Source organism: Alligator sinensis, unplaced genomic scaffold (assembly GCF_000455745.1).
Source record: "Alligator sinensis unplaced genomic scaffold, ASM45574v1 scaffold1039_1, whole genome shotgun sequence".
NCBI classification, from domain to species: domain Eukaryota; kingdom Metazoa; phylum Chordata; order Crocodylia; family Alligatoridae; genus Alligator; species Alligator sinensis.
This window is the reverse complement of record NW_005843127.1, coordinates 318140-323444: the sequence shown is the minus strand read 5'-3', so window position 1 is coordinate 323444 and position 5305 is coordinate 318140. Positions and strand designations below refer to the sequence as shown.

General features: G+C 50.1%; 1 pseudogene; it reads right to left on the bottom strand.

Moving 5' to 3' along the window:
• The window catches only part of LOC112548355, a 25509-nt pseudogene that overhangs the window by 17728 nt on the left and 2476 nt on the right, over positions 1–5305 (bottom strand).

The following is a 5305-nucleotide window of genomic DNA, read 5'->3' as shown; positions in this document are numbered from 1 at the left end:
GTTGTGGGAAAAAATAACCCATTATTCATAAATATTCATAAAGTGGGTGGTCGTGCTTAATGGTCTCTCAGGATCATGGAAGTAAATCTGGCAAGTAAATCAGTGGTTTTGGGGAGAGGGGTTTTGGAAATTCAGACACAGCAGGACTAACAGGTTTGTTCAGTGGAGGGTGGGGGGTAGAATTGGTTTGTCAAGGTTGCTACTTTCATGAAAAGTCTTGGGAGCACTGCTGTGCTAACATATTTTCCCTAATACAATATTTTTCATTGGCACCAGCCAGTGATGGGGTGGAGGAAGGGGGTTGTTTCTGGGGATTCAGCCTGAGGATAAGAGCCTTTACCCTAGACCCTGTGACCCATTGACCCAGACACCAGTGCCAGAGACCCTGGCCTGACCCTTTCACCACTCCCCATCCGCTACAGGACCAACCATGATCACATTTGCCTGCCCCACCCCTGGCATTTGCACAGTCAGAAGGCTGAAGCCTGGCCTCTGTATGACCCAGTCACAGTACTGCGGGAAAGTGCTGGCTAACACGGGGCAAAGTACAGTAGTTCCCTGATCATTCATGAGTAACTTACTTGATGGAATTGGAGAACCGCATGATAGCTATTAATTTTGTGCCACTGTCATAGCAGAGACTGGGTGGTGGGAGCATTGCATGCATGCTGGATGCTGCTATCCACTGTGGTACCCTGTCATACGTGGCGGACAATGTGTGAATAAGCCTGCTTCATAGGATTCAGCTGACTTGATTGATGAATAGTGGGTTAGGAATCCTGTAGATTCATAGGAAATAAAGGCTGGAAGATCATGCAGGTGAATGTACCGTACTTAAATGATCACAGGAAAGCATCTGTCCAGTCTCCAAAAAATTCCAAGGTCAGGGACTGACTACACAACCAGCTTGGGTTGTGTATTCCAGATCATGGTCACCCTTACAATAAACAAGTTCTTCCTTTCATCCATATAGCTAACACAAATTGTCTCCCATCCATTCAGTTATTCATGTGAGCAAGGACCGGTGCCTTGAAACATGGGTGACTTGTGATTATCCCTCTGTCATGTCATGGCCCAAAAGTGAGTGGCCCTACTTGGCATACCCAACAGGACATGGCTTATTTTTTACCTAGCTAGATTTTAGGTGCCCTTTTTTGGGAAAAGAGTATGGTCAAATGAAACAAAGTTGCCAGAAAAGCACCAGCATGTCTGATGTCCAAACCTTTTGCACCAAAATGGGGGCTTGGAGGGGGTGTGTGAACTTTTCCTGACCTGCTGAACAAGAGCCCTATAAATTGAGGGCACACAGGCCCGGTTGTGTGTACCCCTTATTGATCCGAGATGTCTGAGGCTGAAAAGAGAAGATAGCAGACCAGGGGAAGAAGAGAGCCTACCAGGATGCATAGGAAAACTTGGTCCTATGAAGAAACTAAGAGCCTGATGCTTGTGCTGGGGGACCCGGAGGTGTTAAGCCATTTCATTGTCAGCAACAACCTGGCCACAAATTTGCACATCTACCTGGATGTCTCCAGGAGACTTTCCAGGTGGGGGCACAACAAGATGGCAGTCCAGTGTAGGATGAAGGCCAAGAATGTGAGAGCTGCTCTCCAACATGGAGTAGCAAGAGCTCATTGAAATGGCACCCCCGTGTGTAAGGTGCTGCATTATTGGTATCTCCAACCTTTAATGGAGGTACTTGAATGCCAAGCACAGACCAGATGAAAGGGGTACAGGTCATGCTCCACTCCTGCCAGCTTGCCAACTTCCAGTCTGACTGCAAGTCCTCCTGCTGCCTTAAGCGAGGATGGCAGTGGCAGTTCAATAGAACTGTCCCTCGGTGAGACCAATGAAAAGGAGAGACCAGGGACATCTTCCACAACAGATATGTTAAGCTATGGGGAACTGACATCTGACATCAGAGCTGACACCTGAGATAAGGCTGAGCTGTGATGTAAGGGGCCAGGTTGGGGGATTGCAGTAACTGACATGATTGAGATGAGGGTTAAATCAAGTGACAACAAACTGACAGGTTTGGGGGGATTGTTTTCCACAAAGGTGAAAGGCAATGCACAGCACAAAGGTGACTTGTTTGCACCTGGGAAGGGCCTGCAGTCCAACAAGTTGGACAAGCAGGCAGCCAGAAAGGCAGGCAGTCAAGCCATTCTTGGATCATTTTCCAGAACACTCCTTATCCGCTCATCTGATTCTCAGAGCACACAATAATCCCACACTTGTTGATCATTCCAGTGTGGCTTCCAGTTCATGGCCCTGCTGGCACATCCAGCTGGTCTTCTTAATTAACATCCAGGTCCTTCCACTCTTCTCCCTGAGTGCTCGGTTCTGCCTAACAGACAAATTCCCCTGCGCTCGGAGCTCTTTTGACTTCATGTGGTAAGGTATATTCACTGCCCTGTCACACACCTTCCCACTTAGTGAAAACCCACCATCAGATAATACTTATTCAATTTTACCATCCTGTTTGGTTTCTCCTTCTGCCCCTTTCACCTCCAGTTGCTCGTCATTCTCGATTCTTGAGAGGAAATCGACTGCAACGTTTAGTTGCCCAGGTTGGTGTTCTATGGAGAAAGAAAAAGTTTATAGGGCCAGGGCCCACCTCATTGGTCTGGAGTTCTCTGTTTTAGCTGCTTGCAGCCAACATAGCGCTCCATGTCCGTAATCAAGGTAAAATGCCTCTTGTATAAATAATAGCAGAATAACTGAACTTCCCATTTTATTGCCAAACATTCTCACTGAATTGTCAAGCATTGTGTCTCTGCTTTTGATAATTTCCTGCTTCCAAAGTCAACTGGATGCTCTTCCCCTTCTACCTGTTGAGTCAGCACTACCCCTAGGGCAATGGATGATGCATCTGTGTGTAATTGAAATGCTCTCTTAAAATTGGGGGTATATAATACTGGTGTGTGACACAACACTGTCTTCAATTCCATAAAGGCTATTTGGGTCTCTGGAGTCCATCTCACTAGTCTGCCTTTCCTACCCTTTAGCAAAACCATCAAGGGTGCCACCAGCTCAGAGATCCATGGTATAAACTTGCAATAGCAATTTACCAACCCCAGAAAGGGTCTTAATTGTTTCTTTGTCTGTGATTGTTGGTAGGATCAAATTGCTTCTACCTTATCGGTGAGCAGGAATATTTTGCCCTGACCTACTCAGAAGCCTAAGTATTTGGTCTCCATTTGCCCTAAAATACATTTTTTGGGGGTTGGTGCAGCTGGCTGCAATTCCAATTAGGCAGGGCTGCCTGATTGGGGAACAGGGCCCAATTATTCCTTATAAGAGCTGGGCCCTGAACAGCAATGGCAGCAGTCTGCTGCCAGCAGCTGGAGAGACACCACCAGCTGAGCTGCTGCTCAGAACACTTTGGAGGTAAGGGCAGGAGCTATAGGGATAGCAGGAGGCTCCTGGTCCTGGATATGACCAAAAACTGCACCCTGCTAGGGATGGCTGGTTTGGTAGGGCAGCCTGTGGTGGGGTAGTCCCTGGAAATGTCAAGCTAGTCACCTCCCCAGTGAAAGGCAAGTATGGAGCACCTTATAACCACAGATCCTGCATCTTTGGTGGGTATTAAGAGCAAGGCATGGGGAGCCCAGACTCACTGTGAGTGCTGAGGCAGGGCCAAGGTCATGTGGAGGTACCTGAGGCAGCACTCAGCCTCATAGTTGACTTCTGAGGCTGCACTAGGAAGCCGGGAGTGAGGTTCCATGGGGGTGGGGCCCTGAGTCTTCAGGGAGCTATTAGTAAAGTTCCCGGGGAAAAGGGACAAGGGATAAGCCCAGGGAGGGCAGGACATAGGGCTTGGAGCCCTGATCCCAGTAGTGTGGGACTGGGAGCCCAGAGCTGAGAGGGGGGCTGGGAGCCCTGCATAAGAGTGGGGCTTGGAGCCTGGAGTTACCAGGGGCTTGGAGCCCTGAATGGGTAGGGGCTGGGAGCCCTGTGGGTTGAGTAGAAGTGCCTAGTGTGAAGGCACAGGGACCACGAGGCAAGTAAATGGGCAGCCTCCTGCCTGATTAACATCTTCTTAATCAGTATCATCAAGGTGTGGCAGGAAGGGTAGGTGGATGGTTTGCCCAGAAGCAAGTGGGTTGGCCTAAGTTTAGACTGGCCCTGAGATGTCCATTTGTTACAGTTGGCTGTCAGCCTGTTGCACCTTACTTCCTCCAAGATCTCTCTCACATGACATACATGTTACTCCCATATCCCTGAATAAATTACTATATCATCAATATACACTGCAGTGTATTCTTAATGAGTTGCCAGGATCCTGTCCATTAAAAGTTGGAATGATGCCACCACTCCATGTAAGCCAAAGGACATGTGTGTAAATTGATATAGGCCCCAAGGGGTGCCAAATGCGGTCTTTACTTTATCCTCCGGGACTATGGGAATCTGCCAGTAACCTTTGGTTAGGTCGAGTGTCAAGATAAAATTGGCCTGCCCAATACTTGCCAGCATTCTAATATAATAAAGGGCTTAGTCTGTCTGTCTGTCCGTAATGCTTTTGCTCAAGTGCGCATGCGCTGCCGAGTCTGGGTTTCCCCAGATGTGTCCCCGCTCTTTTTCAGCCCTCTGATCACTGTTGGGGTGGGTTTCTTTAAATCTGCCCAAATGTCATGGCTTTCCCTTTGCTCTGCTGGTGGGAGAAGGGGGAGGGCAATTGGAGGCAAGGGGGAGCACACACGAACCTGCCTACAGCTGCGGAGGCGGCAGACCTATGCGGTGCTCCTGCTGCTTGTGATTGCCACTCGCTGCTCCCACTCCCCGAGCACAGCAAAATCCCAGATATTTGTTTCTTTAAATCTGCCCAAATGTCATGGCTTTCCCTTTGCTCTGCTGGTGGGAGAAGGGGGAGGGCAATTGGAGGCAAGGGGGAGCACACACGAACCTGCCTACAGCTGCGGAGGCGGCAGACCTATGCGGTGCTCCTGCTGCTTGTGATTGCCACTCGCTGCTCCCACTCCCCGAGCACAGCAAAATCCCAGATATTTGGTCAGGGCAGGGGGAGCGGGGGCCGCAGCTGCAACAGGGTGGGGGGGGGAAGGGAGGGTTGCCTGTTCTCCAGGGGGCTGTGGCCAGGCTGCCTGCATAGCACTGCAGCCATATCCCAGGGCGGGGGTGTCACAAGCCTCCCCTCCTCTTCCCTCAACCCATGCTGGGGGGTGGACATGAATCAGAGCCACTGCACTCTGGCCCAGGCAGGATGGGGACATCTGGGGCCCCTCTGGCAGGGCTGGAGGGGCAGGGAGCTGCAGGTCGGGAATAAGGGGCATTGGTGGGGGAGGGTCTG